Source organism: Octopus bimaculoides, chromosome 18, assembly GCF_046866305.1.
Source record: "Octopus bimaculoides isolate indiv1 chromosome 18, ASM4686630v1, whole genome shotgun sequence".
Lineage (NCBI taxonomy): Eukaryota > Metazoa > Mollusca > Cephalopoda > Octopoda > Octopodidae > Octopus > Octopus bimaculoides.
In genome coordinates this window covers 33301886-33323612 of record NC_142945.1, presented here as the reverse complement: position 1 = coordinate 33323612, position 21727 = coordinate 33301886, and the positions used below count along the sequence as shown (strand labels likewise).

The window sequence follows — 21727 nt, the reverse complement described above, 5'->3', positions numbered from 1 at the left end:
CTTACTTGTTAATTCTATTGAAAATAACTCAATTAAAATATTTTTTGCACTTTAAAAAAAATTCAGTTTTAAAATTATTAATCAATAATTAGAAATTTGAAAATAGGTAATAAAAATAATAGTAGTACATAATTAGTTAGTACAATAAATAGAATAATAAAAGATTAGTTATATATTACAGTAAAATCTACCTATAAGAAATTCACAGTAAAATTTGCTTGAGTTATTGCCTATGTTATTGCCAAGTCTTCACATTTTTACTCTTCACCCAATGCCTATTTTCTACATAATGAATTTGCCTACCATATATACTATTCTACTTTGCATAAATATATTGGTACTTCTGGCTCTCATTTTTAAAGTATTCTAGTGTGTCAATATTTTAACCAAATGATGGTATCTTTATTAATTACTAGCAGAAATACCCGGCGTTCCCCGGGTTAAAGAAAATAATGAAATCTAAAAACGCCGTCTAGACTATGCATCATCTTTATATATAGAGATGTATATACACACACGCACCCAAACACATGTATATATATGTATATCAATATAAATATATGAAAGTCAATGAAGTTTCGTAAAAGGTGATCATGTACATACTTTCTTGCTGTTGTGATTATAACACCTCATTGTAAATTATGTTCCTTGTTTTCCCTTGTGGAGCATATACAAATAGGTTTTTTGTTGCTGCCCACTCTTGAGCAGCCAACATACAGTTGTCCATGTGAGAAGCAGGGCTCTTCCAAGAGAAGACCAGCTACAGACAGTGTTTGACCCTGATATTTGTTTATGGACATGGCAAAAGTCACACAAAGGGGGAATTGTAGTCTTCTGAATGTAAAAGGAATGTCTGCTCCTGATGGAGTAAGAGGAATTCTTGGAATAAAGACGTCATCCCCTTTTGCACATCCAGAAAGAATGGTAGCCTCGATAACGTGTGACATCATTTTCTAAATAATGCTCATCTGTTATGTTCGGGTTAAAATTTCATCAACATCAAAAATATATGAATTTTCATGGGAGTTATGGCCGTTATGCAAAGAATATAATTTCCAAATTTCATAAAGATCCATTCAGTACTTTTGACGTAGTTTTGGATAAGAAAACAAATGACTAATGTGTGTGTTTGTGTGCATGTGTATGTGTGTGTGATGGGTGTATATATGTATAGATATCTGTATGCATGTATATATGTATATATGTGTACATATTACATGTACATCTATATATATATATACATCTACACATATGTATACATATACATGTATGTATAGATCTATATATATATATACATATACGTGTACATCTATATGTATACATATACATCTCTCTCTCTTTCTCTCTTTCTCTCTCTCTTTCTCTCTTTCTCTCTCTCTCTCTCTCTCTCTCTCTCTTTCTCTCTCTCTCTTTCTCTCTTTCTCTCTCTCTCTCTCTCTCTGAAAGTATCTGTCATTACAGTATCGAAATGGTGTACATATACATGTATATGTATACATATACATCTCTCTGTCTCTCTCTTTCTGTCTCTCTCTTTCTCTCTTTCTCTCTCTCTGAAAGTATCTGTCACTACAGTATCGAAATGTGATTGTTTCAGTTAGTGGAATAGTTTCATTTTTAAAGTGAAAGTATTTGACATGAGTGTTTTTGTTTCACTTTTGACACGTAATACTTAAATAGTGGAGGAGATATTATGTTGCTGTGTGCTCGAACTCTGCAAGAAGTTAATAATCTTTTTTGACTAAAACACAACTGGAACCCTAAGTAAGGCATGTGTAAAATTTGAATGAAATTGGTTGCGTAGTTCTCGAGTTTTAGGGATTCACACAGACAGACAGACAGACAGACACACACACATTCTCATTTTTATATATATAGATGTTACTTTGTGAATTAAAATCAAATAATTTTTAATATTCAGATTTTATCCTTAGCTGCAATATTTTAAGTAAAATTTTCTTGTTCTGTACTTTATCAGCTGTAATAACTTGTCTTGAACTTTTCCAAGTGTAATAACTTGTCCTGTACTGTTCCAGGTTTATAATCTTAAGAATACTATTTCTCTTGCTTGCATTTTCCCATGTAATCCATGTTTTTTCCAGGCTATGCTATTATGCTAATTAATAATGTGTCAATTAATAATTTAAGATTTTACCTTATTGAAAAGTGAATAACAAATTTAAAGTGTGTGTTGTGTGTATGTGTGTGTGTGTGTGTGTGTGTGTGTGTGAGAGAGAGAGAAAGAGAGAGAGAGAGAGAGAAGGTGTGTGTTGTTGTTGTTATTGTGTGTGTGTGTGTGAGGGAGAGAGTGACAGCATACATTTTTTAATTTATTTTTTCTCACATCTTTTTTGAGTGCATGAGTGATTGACTGAGAGAGAGAGAGAGAGAGAGAGAGAGAGAGAGAGAGAGAGAGAGAGAGAGAGAGCAATAGCATAAATTATATTTTTTTACTTTTTCTCGCATCTTTTTTTAGTGTGTGATGTGAGTGATTGACTGAGAGAGGGAGAGAGAGTTGTTGCAATGTATGTGTAAAATGGCTAGGGTCAGTCACACATGCACACAAACACAAACATACACCCATTATTTGTCATATACACATACATGCATAAATACACATGCATACGTGTTTTTTATATGTGTGCTTGTGAGGGAGAGAGAAAAAGTCAGCCAGTGAGTGAAAGTGTGTGTTGTCATGCAATTTTTTTTTTGCATGTATGTATAAGTAGCTAAGTAAAATTGACACTATCACTTTCTCTCTCTATCACACACACACACACACACACACACACACAACAGCAACAACAACAACAACAACAACAACAACGCACACCTTCTCTCTCTCTCTCTCTCTCTCTCTCTCAGTGAATCACTCACACATACACTGAAAAAAGATGCGAGAAAAAATAAATGAAAAAATGTATGCTGTCACTCACTCTCTCTCTCTCTCTCTCTCACACACACACACACACATACAACACACATTTTCTGTCTCGCATTCCCCATCAACATATACACATGTCCATGTCCATTTCCTCTCTCTTTCACGTTATGCTGACTTCAAACAAAATGTACATTTCCACTCACAAAAAAAAAGTAAATAAAAATTTTGGATGGAATTTACTGAACACCATAAGGTAACAGCTGAGCTGTGCGCACACGCCTTTGAGTTAAAATGAAAGATTGCCAAAATGGCAAGGCTATTGCCAAAATTTTTTAATAATATTTAAATTTTTTTTCTTTTTTATGATATAATTGCATTAATTAATACAGATGACATAATTAAACAAATTGCAAATTTGCAGTGTCATTGATAATTTTTTTCCTTACCTCAATGATGCTGGTGATATATATTAAAAGTCCCTCATAGAACTATATTCATAAAACAGTATAGAACTATATTATCACCCTCAAATTTGAGAAACAAACACTCAGAACTTTTTTCTTTTAAAACTATACCATGATATTCCTTGAAATGAGCTCTATCATTTAAGCTTAATTAAAATATAGTTTGATTTTAAAATAAAAAAGTTAATTATACTTAAATCCAATTTTTTGCCTTACTTATATTTTTCCGTGATATTTTACCTAATAACTTTTTTGATACAAATTTTTATTGCATGGGACCAAAACTACAAAATTCTTCATACTTTCTTCTATTATTGAAGCTAAGATAAATATATTTTACTGTTAAAATAAAAAAGTTATTTAGATCTAAACTTGATTGGAGGCATTACTTACTCTCTTATAATGTTGCTACAAATTTTGATGTAAATTTTTTTCTACTGGACCAAATCTCAATTTTTTAATGCTAAAATGTAGTTAGGGACCAGCCCTCTTCAAAAATGTTAAGTTTTCAATTTACATTATTTACATTATTTACATTTGAAAAAAAAAAGTCAAATGTAAATAATGTACATAATTCCTCATTTCTTAAATATAAAACAGTTTTCAATTTGGTTAAGAACTGAATTAGCGACAAAGCTCTGATATGCTGCGTGTGAGTAAATTGTGGCCTTAAGAATATTATTCAACTACTACCATAGTTGGATGATTCACTGTTTGCATTCTGCTATGTAGAAATATGTTTTCGTTATGAGCTATAAACCATGAAATCCAAAATTCGACCCAAAATAGCTATTTTTAAAATGTTCAATTGCGTTGTGGAGCCTAAAAAAGTAACCCTAATGCGCAACAAATTATCAATTCTTGGTTACCAATTTCGAAAGTTGCATTTTTCGCTCCACCCCAATATATATATTATAAACAGGAGTGGCTGGGTGCAGGTGTGCCTGTGTGGTAAGAATTTTGCTTCCCAACCACATGGTTCTCGGTTCAGGTCTTACCATAAGGCATCTTAGGTAAGTGTCTTTTACTATAACGTTGGGCCGACCAAAGCCTTACGGGAAGATTTGGTTGACGTAAACTCAAAGTAGCCTGTCGTGTGTGTGTGTGTATATATATATATATATATATATATATATATATATACATATGCCTGTGTCTTTGTGTTTGTCTTCCACCACCGCCCCACACCTGGTACTGGTATGTTCCCGTCCCCGTAACTTAGTCGTTCGGGAAAAGAACAAGGCTTCAAAAAATAAGTATTGTGGCCGATTTGTTCGACTAAAATTCTTCGAGGCGGTGCCTCAACGCGGCTGCAGTCTGCTGACAGAAACAATTAATTGATAAAAGATAAGCGTATATGTTTACTGCGCATACGCACGCATGTATTCATAATATACACAAAAACAGAATATAGTTGCTGACATTAAAAATAATTTTGATTGGGAGTTATCCCCCTGAAATTTGCTTTATATGTAGAGTTATCTCCCTTACATTATGAAGTGTTTTGAATGTGTTTTACGTTCAAGTACACATAAACCATACAAGGCATGCATTTGCAATTTATTTTAAGTAAATCAAAACTTATCAAATATCTTATCTGAAATAAACATTTTATTTCTATGAATATGTTACCCACAAGGAGTATGAAATGTTTTCTTTTACTTTTTCTATTGTATTCTGCTTATAATAATTTTTCCTGATTGGTCTATTTACAATGATTCTGTCAATAATCTTGACTGGCTTTCTGAAACTGGAATGCTTACTTCGGAATATTTGCTTGATATGCAAAACCATGTTACTGTTCTTTTCTTTTATTGGTTTCACAAAACCCAAAATGGAATAGGATCTTGAATGTTGTCATCATACCAGGAGGAAAACTTTAACCAAACCCCCACCCATACACACCTATATTTTCTCATGTTGCTAAAATTTGTGTTTTTGTTTGTCTTTATATGGTTTTTGTTGTTGTTGTTGTTTTTTGTTTTTTTTTTCATCAAGCATAATACTCTGCAGGTAAATGAGAAAGTGAAATAACAAATGGAGAGAGTTAAAGGTAACTCAGTGAAGACAAAAGAATTAGGCCGCTATAAAATTGTCAGAATGTTTTGTCAATATTTCATTCCACTTACAGACAGACATAGAAAGAATATAAATAAGTATTAGTCATTAGTATCCAATATATTTATTTCGTTTGGGAATTAATTTACAAATACATCATTTGGACTTCGCAATTACATATTAATTCTTTGTTTCATTGTATTGCACTCATTCTCTCTCTCTCTCTCTTTCTCTCTCTCTCTCTCTCTCCCTCAGACACACACTCACACACACACTCTTCTTTTGTGTTTGTGTGTGTGTGTGTGTGCATGTGTGTGTTTGTGTGTGTGTGTGTATGTGTGTTGTGTGTGTGTGTGTGTGTGTGTGTGTGTGCATGTGTGTGTTTGTGTGTGTGTGTGTGTGTTATTTCCTGTTTTCAATTATTGAAATTCTTTTTCTGAGAAAGGAGCTTATTTCTATCTATCTATCTATCTATCTATCTATCTATCTATCTATCTATCTATCTATCTATCTATCTATCAGGGCTGGCCTTCGGAGGTGCCGGGCCCAATTGTGAACAATTTTGGTGGGCCCATGTTCCCAGTCAACTTGCATCAAGGTGCGTATATATATGTAATCTGGATAGAGTAGCTGCAGATTTCTCAATAGTTCAATGTAGGTATTCTCTTTTTTGCTGATCTTCAGTTTTATGTTAACATCCACTGGGCAGCTAATTTCCACAACTGTGCACAGTTTCTCTTCTCTATCCCAAATCATCATATGAGGTCTGTTCTGCTTACATTTTATTGAGGTCTTCACTGGCACATTCCACCAGTATTCCTTTTTATAATGAGTGGAGATCGTTGCCAGTGCCCCTGGACTGGCTCTTGTGCAGGTGACACATGAAATTTTTCAAGCGAGATCGTTGCCGGTGCCCCTGGATAAACTGCTTTGAGGATCAATGTTACTATCATTACGGAGCTTTCTACTAACATATCCATGCATAGTCTTCTGCTCATATAGGCCCATCCTTTCATCTGATGATACATTGCAGTAGAGTTATGCAACTTCTTTGGGCATGTATTCTAGGTTATCAGTCAAATAGTGTTGCTCAAAGAGCTGCCTTCCAAGTCTTATGATGTTATTAGCCTCATGTATGCAAACTTGGTCAAGGGATGCACTTCGACACTTGATGGTTGATGCGACATTCAAAAGTATTTTGGATCGATGTATAAGCCTCTTCCACCTTGTTTTCGTTCTAGATAGAGGCAGTCTACATCACTGTTTATGTGGAAATTATGTGTGCTTGTAAGTATTTTTCAGGTTTACACAGTAATGGCTAGGATCTCATAAAGCGTCCAATCATGCAGCCCAAATGTTGGTATGAGTTCTGGCACTGCAAATACATTGTGGGCCACTGTTTTATTGAATGCAGAGGGTTCTGAGGTCCAAATTTTCTTTATTTGGCTGTAACATTCTTTAGTGACACGTGTTTTGTTACAAGTGCCACTGTAAGATATATTTTCATCCACCCCTAGATACCTGTAACATTCCTCATCAGATACAGGGGAAACAGTCAAATCATTAATGGAGATGTTACTAGTCTGGTTTATAGTTCTCCCCCTTTTCACAACCATGTAACGACATTTATCCTGATCAAACTCCAATCCTACATCCTTTGAAAATGTTGTAACTAGGTCAAGGATCTTTTTCATCTCATGCATATTCTTTGCAAAAAGTTTTAAAATCATCCACAAAGAAACAGTGTGTAATTTTGGTATTTCTGTTTCCTTGTGAACCAGTGAGATATCCTTCAGACTTCCTTAACATGTATGTGTGTGTTTGTGTGTGTGTGCCTGCATAAGTATGTATGTATCTATCTGTATACTAATTTGATTCAGTGTTTTAAGTATCCAGGCAGATACTGTACAAGCACTCAGTTATAATCCAGTTTATGGCTAACAGCATTGAGTGGTAAAGAGCACCTAAGATTACTTGAGGTAATCATTTCCAATGTATTTCATCCAATGAGTAAATCCTAGTTCATTTTGCTGGATTATAAATAGTTTACAGGATGTATATCCAAGACGATTATAATGAATACGGAGATTAGTACATCTGCAATTTTTTTCTGTCTACAGTCAGTTATATTGCATATTTGATTTAAATGTGTCTGACACACGTTTCTATTGCACAGAAATCTCGTAATTGCACTTGCACCTAGTTACGTTCATTTGATTATGAACCTATGCAGCTTTATTCAAGGTCTAGTCACTGATGTAGTCTGAAGTGAACTAAGGGTTTGTAGGCTTAGCTACAATTATATTTGTTAGGGGACTATAGTTTTTGAGTGCAAAAAATGTGAGAGGAAGATTTGGAAATCTGATATGGTTACAAAAAACTATTATGCGGTTGACCTTATCCTGACTCTAGGTTGGAATTTCGAATTGAGAATACAAAACCCATGAGCAAATAAAATATGTGTAATGGTGAATAAATAAAGCCAGTTAATTTTCCAATCTCCTGTTTTGATATGTATTTATATACGTATATACATGCGTACATTCATGCATGTGTGTGAGTTGTGTGTGTATGTGTGTGTGTGTATGTGTGTGTGCGTGTGTGCGCATGTGTGCGCGTGTGTGCGTGTTATAAATGGATCTCGAAATTTCTGATGATAAGTAATTATTGTGCAGACACATGTTCCTTGATTTAATTCTCAGGAGGTACAAGCAGGACACAGTGTGACAAGGGTGGACATTTGAATTATAGGTGCAATCCATTGGATGGGCTTCTACATAGAATATATGCACATACTGCCCCCCACCCACTACACGCACACACACACACACACACACACACACACACACACACACACACACACACACACATATATGGTGTGGCACCTTCAGCAAGTGTCTTCTACTATAGCCTCGGGCTGAGCAAAGCCTTGTGAGTGGATTTGGTGGACAGAAACTGAAAGAAGTCCATCGTATATATATATATTTTATATGAAAGATTTGTTTAGATAAGATTTGCATTTAATATTTCTGTTAGTTTATATTCTAATAAACGTAAAGTTAATAATGTCACGTTTATAATTTTCGATAAAATTAGTATTACATTTCTTTTTAATAATATTGTTTAACATTTTTCTATATTGATATAATAAGTATTTTTATATATATTCATTTGTTATTTATTGTTGGTTGATATATACATTCATTTTATCATTATTACTGTTGTATTTTGACCTGAAGATTAGCTATATTTTTGAATAGAATTGATTTTCGATTGATTTAATCGATTTGATTATATTTTATTTTCTATTTGAAAATTTGGTTATGAAACACGTGTAGTCGTTTTATAATTATTATTTTATGATTTTTACTTTGTATTTTATTATACTTCTTTTTAGTGTATTTACTTATTAATTTTTTCTATATGTGACTGAATTTTCATGGATGAGTTCATGTCTAAATTATATATTTATATATTATATACTGTGAAACTTAATTTAATTTTAATTTTTGGTAAATTGAATTTAATTGAGTTTTTACCTGTAAATTTGGATTTTTATCCCTAAGGAGGCACAATGACCCAGTGGTTAGGTCAGCGGACTTGCAGTCATAGGATCGCGGTTTCGATTCCCAGACCGGGCATTGTGAGTATTTATTGAGCGAAAACACCTAAAGCTCCACGAGGCTCTGGCAGGGGATGGTAGCGCACCCTGCTGTACAAAATATAGGTGCAGGAGTGGCTGTGTGGTAAGTAGCTTGCTTACCAACCACATAGTTCCAAGTTCAGTCCCACTGCGTGGCACCTTGGGCAAGTGTCTTCTACTATAGCCTCGGGCCGACCAAATCCTTGTAAGTGGATTTGGTAGACGGAAACTGAAAGAAGCCCATTGTATATATGTATCATCAACATCATCATCATCATCATCGTTTAACGTCCGCTTTTCCATGCTAGCATGGGTTGGATGATTTGACTGAGGACTGGTGCAACCGGATGGCTACACCAGGCTATATATATATATATATATATATATATATATATATATATATATATATATATATATATATATATATATATATATATATATATATATATATATATATATATATATATATATATATATATATATATATATATATATATATATATAGGCGTAGGAGTGGCTGTGTGGTAAGTAGCTTGCTTACCAACCACATAGTTCCGGGTTCAGTCCCACTGCGTGGCACCTTGGACAAGTGTCTTCTACTATAGCCTCGGGCCGACCAAAGACTTGTGAGTGGATTTGGTAGACAGAAACTGAAAGAAGCCCATCGTATATATATATATATATATATATATATATATATATGTGGGGGTGTGTGTGTGTGTGTGTGTGTGTGTGTGTGTGTGTGTGTGTGTGTGTATTTGTTTGTGTGTCTGTGTTTGTCCCCCCAACATCGCTTGACAACCGATGCTGGTGTGTTTACGTCCCCGTAACTTAGCGGTTCAGTAAAAGAGACCGATAGAATAAGTACTAGGCTTCCAAAGAATAAGTCCTAATGTCGATTTGCTCGACTAAAGGCAGTGCTCCAGCATGACAGTCAAATGACTGAAACAAGTAAAAGAGTAATAATATTATTATTATTATTATTATTATTATTATTATCATTATTATTATAATTATATATATATATAATTTTTCAAAGTAAACTCTGCAATCATTACCAATATAGCATAAGATTTCACCTCAAAGAATCATTAATTAGATTCCTTAAGGATCGTTCTCCTTGTTTATATATCCAAAGTTTCAAATTTATACATTTAAAAAAGAGAGATTTAACACCAAGAAATGTTTACATTGAATGAAGACGTGGATATTTAAACTCCGGTGTTAAATCTCTCTTTTTTAAATGTATAAATTTGAAACCTTGTATATATATATATGTATATATATATTCTTTCATTCTCTTACTTTTTTCATTCATTTGACTGCAGCCATGATGGAGCACCACCTTCAATCAAACAAATCGATCCAAGGACTTAATCTTTGTAAGCCTAGTACTTATTCTATCGGTCTTTTTTGCCAAACTGCTTAGTAACGGGGACTTAAACATACCAGCATTGGTTGTCAAGTGATGGTGAGGGGACAAACACTGACACACACAAATATATACATATATATATATATATATATATATATATATATATATATATATATATATATATATATATATACATATATATACGACGGGCTTCTTTCAGCTTCCAGCTACCAAATCCACTCGCAAGGCTTTGGTTGGCCCAAGGCTAGGGCAGAAGACACTTGCCCAAGGTGCCAAGCAGTGGGACTGAACCTGGAACCATGTAGTTTGGAAGCAAGCTACTTACCACAAAGCCACTCCTGCACCTATATGTATATATACACACACACATATGTACATGTATGTATGCATGCATCAGTTAATATACACAATATTTAGATATGTGATACTATTAGTTTCATACTGTGAAAACACAATAAACTGGCAAGCTCTTATATAAAATCTTATGTTTCTAAGAAATCTTTCAAACTCAAATACACAATATGGGCAGCCTTTTTTTAAAAAAATTGAGAAAGGATGCTGGTCTTTGAAAAAAAACAACATACAGGAAAAGACACTTGGTCTTTCAGAAAACCCAAGAAAGAATGAGACAAAGGTAAAGATAAAAAGTGGAATAAGAAAAAAGCAAATAGTGGAATGGGAACAATGAAAAAGAAAAAGAAAACAAAACAAAAATTCGAGAGTTGCATCCTTTTGTCCATTCAGATCAGAATCAATATGGATAGCGTTTGAATCAGAGTTAATATAGTTGCTGTAAATTAATTCTACAAGGAAGAGGTCAAAGTCTGTAAGATTGCATGCTTAATGCGAATAGAATAGTGTGCTCCAGTCCAACAAATGAAGTTTGTCCAAATGTTTACATTTAATAAAAATTTCAAATCTTGAATTTAATAGACCCATGGAGTTCTTAGATCTGAAAAGAATATGAGATCTTTCAGTTACACTAAGCCTGCATCCATTAATATATGACAGGGATCACTTCATAATGCTTCACCTAATGGTGCATAGTGTGCTATTGGCCTTCAAATCCCTTATATGGTTAGCTAAATTTGTGGCTTTCTTTTTATCCATATGCTGGAAAGACGACTGGTAGTCTGCAGGTCATTTTCTAGAAGTTACCTTTGCATAAACCAACGTAATTTTTCATTTGGGTTTCCTTATTTTGGAGCATTGCTGTGACTTCAGCTGTATAAACCACTGAGCTAATCATGCATGCATATATATATATATATATATATCATCATCATCATCATCGTTTAACGTCCGCTTTCCATGCTAGCATGGGTTGGACGATTTGACTGAGGACTGGTGAAACCGGATGGCAACACCAGGCTCCAGTCTGATTTGGCAGAGTTTCTACAGCTGGATGCCCTTCCTAACGCCAACCACTCAGAGAGTGTAGTGGGTGCTTTTACGTGTCACCCGCACGAAAACGGCCACGCTCGAAATGGTGTCTTTTATGTGCCACCCGCACAAGCCAGTCCAAATAAATATATATATATATATATATATATTTATGTGAGTACATCCTTGTGTCTGTGTTTGTTCCCTCTCCATCACTCAACAACTGATGTTGGTGTTTTTACATCTCCAGAACTTAGCAGTTCATTAAAAAAAGACTGATAGAATAAGTACTAGGCTTACAAAGAATAAGTCTTGGGGTTGATTTCTTTGACTAAAAACCCTTTAAGGTGGTGCTACAGCATGGCCACAGTCAAATGACTGGAACAACTAAAAGAATAGATAGATAGATAAATAGACAGACAGATTAAAATAAAAAATGAAAAAGCAAAGGAAAATAATATGCTTTTCCATTATTTCGTTTTAATCTGTATCCCCCTGCTCAAGGAGAAGCCACTTGTAGTTGTCCTTGACACCACACTTTTCAATTGCAGTTCAAGCCAGAGTTTTAGTGGTAACCAAACTGAGCACTTGTAGTACATACCTATTACATTACGTCAGTTGACAAAAACTCCTTGTGTATTCTATACGTACACACACACATAGATATACCTTTATATTCAAACATATGTAATGGAAAGCTCTCATAAACATAAAAAAAAGTATTTCTAGTTGTTCACATACTTCAGTACTATCTATACACACATATCCTTTGTTGTCATTTTCAACAGCTGTGTCATTTTGCTATCATTAATAAAACTGTCAACATTTCGATGATAGTCCTAATTCATGTAATTTCTTACTTTGGAATTAGGTTGAAGTGGGTACTTATAAATGATTGAATTGAATTGTATTTCAATGGCAAACATATTGTCTGTGGAGAGTTGAACGATACAATTAATCCTGGTTTAACTTGAACTAAAAATGATGAACATACTATCTTCAAGTGCTCAGACTCCTATTTCTGGCAAAGTCTCCAATTATAACCCTAATAACTTGGTCACATCACCACTTCTTGTACTTTCTTGCTCTCTGTGCAAGCTTCAGACATTCAGACACTAATTGTGCCACCACTGTCTCATCATACATACCACATGATCTACATGCAGGCAATGGTGCTTCCCCAAAAACATGTCTACTCTTGGCATTTGTAATAGATTGGCTTTCAATATTCACTGTCATTATCTCTGTTTCTCTTCCCAACTTATCTTTTCTAAGCTGATACCAGGAATTCTTACCCCTCACTTCATTTGATACCTGCCAAAATGGCTCCTTAAGGGCTTGTTTCTATTTTTCTCTTGATGCCCATCATGTATTGTATCTTTGTTCTCATTATCAATTGCTTTTCGTATTTTCTCCGAGATGGTCTCATCTGTAGCAACATTTCTTCCATTGCTTCTAGATACCTCAGTAAACAGATCTTCTCAAAATTAACACAATCCAAAAGTGGAAAGTTATCAAAATCGTTGGTACACCAGGCGTTTCATCCATCTTTACATTCTGAGTTCAAATTCCACCAAGGTCCAAATTTGCCTTTCACCTTTCAGAGTCGATAAAAGAAGTACCAGCTGAACACTAAGGTTTATGTAATCAACTAACCCCATCCCCCAAAATTACTGGCCTTGACACAATCCTTTACGTTGATAAATTCTATTCCACCAGTCTCTCTTTTCACATATAATTGATGCACAACACCTTGAGATGGATATCAAACATTGTTAAGAATTTTCTTGTCTTACAGTCTAGGGTCAGTTGATCTGATTCTCCCCACTCAATTAGATTTACTCCATATTTAATAATAGATACTGCACTCAAATTTATCGCTGATACTGTGTTACCACTATTCAACTTTGACTTCAATAGTCTCCTTATTCATCTTTTATCCTCTTTTATAATCCCATTACACTAGTAATTGTAGGAGAATAAGAGACAGTGATGAACAATAGTGTAACATGGATAAAGATTAAAGTAGATTGTGAGATAGAGCTTTAGCAAAGAGTTTGCTTACTGGGAAGAGGAAAAATATCCCACTTGATGATTAGATTGACGAAAAAGTATGAAAGAAACAAGGAAGTTGGTTGCTATTGGTTGCAGCCTGCTATCAAAGTAGAAAAATGACTAGGTTATAAGAACCATTTTGAGGGGGGGGGGGGCAATAAAGATAACAATCATCATCATGGCACAAGACCAGCAGTTTCAGGAGGATAGGCTTAGTTGGTACAATCAACACCAGTACTTGACCCGTACTTTATTTTATCAACCTTAGAAGGATGACAGACAAAGTTGATTTCATTGGAATTTGAACTCAAAACATAAAGTGCTGGGAGAAATATGTATGACATTTAATCTGATGTTTTAGCAATTCTATCAATCTACCATTAATGATGATGATGATGATGATGATAATGATGATGATGATGATTTCCTACTTTGATATAATGCTATAAACTTATAAATGACTTCAGTGCATGATTGGTGTCTTTTTCAAAGACCTTGGAGAAAATGAGCTAAATATTGTATGATGCAGCTAATGGTTGTCTTCATTAGATAACTAGTGATTATTTTGTCAATTCTAGGCCAAATTTATTTTAGTGGTATTTAAACTCAGAATGTGGAAAGAAGAAACTAATAATTATAAGACATTTTATTCCACAATCCAGTTTTTCTTTCTCCTTACTAGATTTATCTCAATAATAGCAATTTTGCTGACACTCAAGATTCCCTGGTTGGTTAGGAAAAGCATACCAATTACATTCACTGAACACTAGTAAATTATTGTGACTTATTTTAATGACGCTGAAGGAGAGGAAAACTAAGTCAATACATCATCATCATCGTTTAACGTCCACTTTCCTTGCTGGCATGGGTCGAACGGTTTGACTGAGGACTGGTGAGCCAGAAGGCTGCAGCATGCTCCAATCTGATCTGGCAAAGTTTCTACAGCTGGATGCCCTTCCTAATGCCAACCACTCCGAGAGTGTAGTGGGTGCTTTTACGTGCCACCAGCATGAGGGCCAGTCAGGCGGTACGGGCAACGATCACGTTCAAAAAGTGTTTTTTTTACATGCCACCTGCACAGGAGCCAGTCTGGTGGCACTGGAAATGACCACACACAAATGTTGTTTTTCATGTGCCACTGGCACATGTGCCAGTAAGGTGACGCTGGCAATGATCACACTCGAATGGTGTGTTTTACATGCCACCAGCATGGGAGCCAGTAAGGAAGCCCCAGCAATGATCACACTCAGATGGTGCTTTTAACATTCCACTGGCACGAGTGCCAATCAGGCTGTACTCTCATTGGCCATGTCAGTGATTTTGTTTTCACTTGCCTTAACAGGTCTTCGCAAGCAAAGTTTATTGTCCAATGAATGAAGGGTACTCATAAGTGGGCTGGTTATACACCACTGGCATAGGCTCCCGGGTTATGGTCTCAGTATAATATAAACTCAAATAATGTTGAAAAAAAATCTCTTTAAATTAAACCTTTGAGTTACAGTGTAAAAATCTTATTTTTACACTACTGTGATATACAATCATTTTCACAATAGTGTTAGCAAAAATAACATCCTCAGGAATGCAGGAATGTAGTTAAGAAAATGCTGAGTAAAGAAAATAGATGCTAGTTAAATACTGAATTAAAGTAGCTGATTTATTCACAACTAAACTACTGCACTAATTTGCACAGGATTCATTGAATTTCTCTTGAAACAGATTGTCTATTAAAAAAATAAATTTTATACTAAATAAACTTTATTCTATCAGCTCATTGTATTCTATAGTATAAAATTTTATCAGGAATTTATAAAGTTTTTGATATGAGACAAACACATTTCAAGATAAAAATGTGTTTGTGTCACAAGATAAAAATTGCAACACAAACAGCAGAAGATAAAGGGAAAAATGTGAGTCTACTAACAATTTGATAATAAACTAGAGTAACCAAGAACATATTATGCACAAATAACATCCTCATGAATGCAGGCATTGTTATGTAGTTAGGAAAATTTTGAGTTAAAAAAAATAGACACCAGTTAAATACTGAAGTTAATTCACTTATAATTTTGTGATATTGTATCAAAGTAAAAAATTATCAGCATTCAGCTGGTAGCATTGCTAAAGTCAAAAAATTACCTTGCATTATTTGTTCTCACATTTGACATACTTAAATTTGAATCCCACTGAGATCAACTTAACCTTTTGTCCTACTGGGGTTAATAAAATACAGTAGCAGTCCAGTATTAGAGTCTGAAGTCAACTAAAAAATTGTCAGCCCTGTGCCTAAACCAGAAGCCATTATTGCTGCTGCTGTTGTTGTTGTTGATTTGACTCAGGTTTATTCTTATTCCTGGTAGAATTTATATGGGTAGCAGGTTACTACCTGTAACCTTAGGTAACCACAAACTTTCAATAGTCTTTCAAGTGCTTAAAACCCTCCTGATAATCTTCCCTGTCCCTAAAAGGCAAACATTTTGTAGAAGCTCTACAGGACATTCTTCTGCAATCTTGTTCAACCATTTCTCTCTATCTTTCCTCACAGTTCCCATTGCACCAATCATTACAAGCACAACCTTTACAGTTTTCATCCTCCAAACTCCTGCAATTGCAAGTTTTAAGGGATTGTATTTTTTTTTTGGCTTTTCATCCTCTTTCTTTACTATCCTAGAATCAAACAGACTAAATGGATCAAGTAGTAAGCAACATCCTGAGATTGGCCCTTAACACTTCATCCCATGTCTTCTTGGGTTTCCTTCTTTACAGGTACCATCCACTTTCAGTGATTGTCATTTCTTTATGCAGCTATCCTCATCACATGTCCAAACAAATATAGCCTTCTCTCTTTCAGGCTACATTTGATTCCTCTTATGCCCAACAATTCTCTGAATACATACATACATACATACATACATACATACATACATACATACATACATACATACATACATACATATATGTATGCATATCAAAACAGGAGATAAGAAAAAACTTTTGGTACTATATATTCCCCATGATCATTACACCAGATATTTGCAACAGCAGTGCCAGAATAGACACTGAGAATCTATGTATACTGCTGATGGGGGAATCACTGCTATGTCTAGCCACAGGTGTCTACCACTGACAAGGCCAAGGAAGGCTGAAATCATGTAACCTGGCAATTCAGACAGTGATAGCAGATGATTTTCTTTCACCAATGATATACACACAAGTGCTTTTATGCACCACAAGTCCATACGAGAGATTCTCTCATGGTAAATAATGCAGTATTCTGTGTTCTAACACAGCATCCACTTTTAAGTAAGAATTACTACTACTACTACTACTACTACTACTACTACTACTACTACTACTACTACTACTACTACTACTACTGCTGCTGCTGTTGTTGCTGCTGCTGCTGGATTGCCACTAAAGTGATAATGAACAACATACATAGATAAAGAAGATAAAATACTAAAATAAAATGACTGATCACATTACAGCCTTGTTAATTGTATCCCTGTAGCTGTTGTTTATTTTTGTTTTTAATCAAAAAAAAGGAATTGATTTTGCAATGAAATGGGCAAGTGATGATCCCAGCACTTCATCTTGTAAACAAGCAAGGTCTAGATGCTTTGCAGTTGAGGAAATTATTGATGATGTTTATGCTTTGGATGAAGAGTTTATACTTATGCCAGCAATGAGAGTGATTCTGACAACCAAACAGGTGAAAGTCATGAGGAAAGTAGCAAAAAGGTGAACAAATATTGGTAGTTGAGAGATAAGCCTATTATTGTTTAACACACATGTGTGAAATTTGACGGGTGACCGCTGTTGCTGCCACTGCTGTTGTTTTCAGTTTAATCCACAAAGAGAAATAGGGTTTGCTAAGAAATAGAAGAGGGGGAGAAATTTCCCTCATGAGTAGAGAATTGCTGAGAGAGAGATTTTATTTTTTATATACTTATTTTATTATGCGTGTAGATATTATTGTTATTCTCCTGAATTTTCTTGTGATTCTGTCCATTAGTTTACTTGCATTAGTTACTCTTGAACTGTATATGCAACTATTTATTTTTTGTTCAAGAGCCCAGGTGGAAGGTAAAGCTAGACACGGGGACCCAGATCTGAGAGAGTTAATACTGATAAACTGGAAGCAAAAATTTCTTTTCCTTCCTCCACTATTATAATGAAAAAATTTCTTTTCAACTAATTTTTAATTGTTTGAGACAATTTTCATTAATAGTAATGATGTTAAAACTCTTGTTAAAACTCTTGTTAAAACTCTTGTTAAAACAGCAATCCTTTCAGTCATACAGGAATAATTTTGAACTACCATTTCATAAAGTTTAAACATATTTGCCGAGAATCAGTTACCTATTCTCCACAGCTAACTGGAGCAAATAGAATAACTGGTCTTTCCAGGAAATACATCAACTTATCAAAAGTGAATTCCATCAAAACCACATCAGCTGATCACCCAAAACTTTAACCGCTGAAGCATTTTCATTCAAAATTGTATTATATTACATGAAATCAAAATTTCTATTACATTTAATGAAAATGATGCACACACACACATGTGTATGCATAAGGAGAGACAGTTGTACTTAACTGGTTTCAAATTTTGGTACAAGGCCAGCAATTTTGGGGGAAGGGTAAGTCATTTACATTGACCCCAGTACTCAACTGGTACTTATTTTATCAGCCCTGAAAGGATGAAAGGCAAAGTTGACCTTGGTGGAATTTGAACTCAGAATAAAAAGATGGACAAAATGCTTCTAAGTATGCTAGCAGTTCTGGCAGCTTGCCATCTTACCAATTGTATTTGTTGTGTATGGTATATGCTGAGTATAATAATTTTAGTTCAGTTGTTTCTGCCAGTTTTCTTGGTATCTTCTGTATCATAAAAACATAAAAAAACACGTTGTTGTTTTTTTTTAACGTGCTGGTGATTGCATATGACTTGTTAATAAAAATTAATATTTAGCTTAAATTTAAGTTTGCTCTTTTGTATTGAATGACTTACTAAACCAAAAATCATGTACATTTATCTGTCACATGCACACAATAACAGAAGAGAGAGAGAGAGAGAGACAGACAGATGTTTCAGCATAGATAGAAATTTATCCCAAAATAAAAAGTAACAAAATTTCAATATTTCAAACAAGTATTTGGTAATTACACCAGTTATAGCAAATCACTAAGTGTATAATGCATCTAATACTTGAAATGAGTCGGGTAACAGCAGATCAGCCATTTCAGTGCAACATAATATATCACATAGGTGAGCTGGCAGAATCAGAATCACACCAGGTGAAATGCTTAGCAGTATTCCATCTGCCATTACGTTCTGAGTTCAAATACTGCCAAGGTCGACTTTGTCTTTCATCCTTTCGGGGTCTATTAAATAAGTACCAGTTACACACTGGGGTTGATGTAATCAACTTAATCCTTTTGTCTGTCCTTGTTTGTCCCCTCTATGTTTATCCCCCTCCCCATGTGCAATAAAGAAATAAATATAATCTTTACTATTCTAGGCAAAAGGCCCAAAATTTTGGGGGAGGGGGGCAGTCAATTAGATCAACCCCAGTACACAACTGGTACTTAACTTATTGACCCCAAAAGAATGAAAAGCAAAGTGAACCTCAGTGGAATTTGAACTCAGAACATAAAGACAGACAAAATACCACTAAGCATTTCGCCCGGGGTGCTAACATTTCTGCCAGCTCGTCACCTTTAAGGAAATAGATATAATATATCACATAAGTATTTATTTGACTTTTAGTTGAATGTTTTTAGCAGGTTGTTATATTAAATGAAAATTGAATTAAAGATTAACTTTGTTATCAATTGTATTGTTGTTCCAGCAACTTTTAATTGCTTCAGAATATATTATTGTTCCATGATAGGCATCATATGCAGAAAACCAATTCTAACATTTTCAAACAGTAATATTTCTTATCACTAAAAAATTGCATATGTGTGTATGTCCTGCTTTCACCGTCCACTACTGGAACACCTAAAGTTCAGACTTTGCATAGCAATATGATTTGACAATGTCTGTTATAAAATGCATTTTTTTTTTTTCTTTTTTTATCAATGATTTTTTTTTAAGTACAATTTTTCAGGTTTAGGAAATGAAATAATATCACTCACTCGTATTTTTCATCTTGCTGCATCAGTAATATTTGTAATCCAAAGAACAAGGATTCCAGTTGTTAATGCTATCAACTGGAGAACTTACCTGAAAGAAAATGGAAAGAGAAGTTATAGCATAGACAAGATATAGAACAATTAACACAGTACAAATAATTTAGAAATAGACAATGGTAATATGTTCAATCAAACATCGTTAAGTTTATTGTTATATTCATTGACCACACAGTTGTTCTGAGTTGGAATCCCAGACAATTTCAAGTTTCTGAGTGCCTTCTGACAGGATAAATATATTACTTTTCAGATTTGTATAGTGCCAAAATGTCCCTCACCCTGCCACAGAATATTAACAGGCAAAAGGGATAGAGCAAGGGATACCAAACTGCAAGAACAATGGAATGTGTTAACAAGATCAAGTTGCTTTTGTTGTCATTTCTGATAACAGCTCAGATATAAAAAGATGCTGCTGTATAAAAATGACTAATCATTCTACGAACCATCTGTACTTTTCAAACATACAAGTGGCTTATTGAATTATAATGCTGCATTTCATGGCTCCTGGAGTCTCAAGAAACCACTCTCAAAGTTGATGGTGGTGGTGGTGATGATGATGATGATGGCAGCAGCGGTGGTGGTGGTGGTTGTGGTGGTGGTAGAGTCAGCAAAGTGGCAGCAGTGCTGCTGCTGCTGATGATGATGATGGCAACAATGGAGCAAACACACCAACAGAAACTGTAAATGTTTCATTGCCTTCAAGAGAATTAAACATTTGCCCCAGATGGAGCAAGGAAGATGTCTTTAGAGCAAGCCATGCAAGGGTTTCAATGACAATCTTAAAAACACACATAAAAAAAATCAATATTGATACTAACACCTGGGAAGATCTTGCATCAGATAGGGAGCTGTGGAGGAATCTGATTGCCACTGATGTTAAAGGGCAACAGAGTTGCATATGCTGTAGTGAAACATGCTGATAAATATAAGGAGTACGATAACCCCCTTCTGGAGGAGAGCATGAAAGAGCTCTTTTGTGTGATCAGTGTGGTTCTCAAAGGCTGGCCTACTCAGCCACATGCATGGTCACAGAGGTGACCCTCATCTACCAATGTAATATTCAGCATAATCGCATGTGTATTTTGTGTAGCAGAGTGTGAGTCAGCTGGCGAACTCACTTGGAATTGTAGGTTCCAACATCCAGATGGTCAAGCTGCTGCAGGTGCTGACTTGTAGGCTCTTTGCAGACCTTAGGAGCTATATGAGGTGTCATCAGAGATGACATCTCATATGGCTCATATGCAAGGGATCTACAAGGTACTTCTAGGAGTGGAATGGGTCTAGGAAATGGTTTTATTACATCATGAATTGTTTTTCACCATGTATATGTATGTTTATATATGTGTGAGCACACGCACGTGTGTGTGTGTGCGTGCATGCATGTGTGCGTGTGTGCATGTACGTGTGTGTGGAAGTTGAAGATCTTCCAACTGATTTGAGATATTAACATGATAAGATATAATTTTAGCTTGGTGCATAAGTTTTTGTCGCATATTTTCAGTTATACTGCTTTTATAATCAGTTATATATATATATTGTTCTAATAGACATTTTGCTTCCATATGTTTCTTTATTCTTGCTATTCATTATATTAAAATGTATAGCAAATAAATGTGACTTGTTAATGTCTTTAGTATTAACGTTTTTCT

General features: G+C 34.7%; 1 long non-coding RNA gene across 1 annotated transcript in view; it reads right to left on the bottom strand.

Annotated features, from left to right (window-relative positions):
• Window positions 1–20133, bottom strand: part of LOC128249803 (uncharacterized) — a 489384-nt gene extending 469251 nt beyond the window's left edge. The window contains exon 1 of the long non-coding RNA XR_008265919.2: window positions 20025–20133. This is a non-coding gene — a long non-coding RNA (uncharacterized LOC128249803). The remainder of the gene's footprint in view (window positions 1–20024) is intronic.
• Window positions 20134–21727: the final 1594 nt, after the last annotated feature.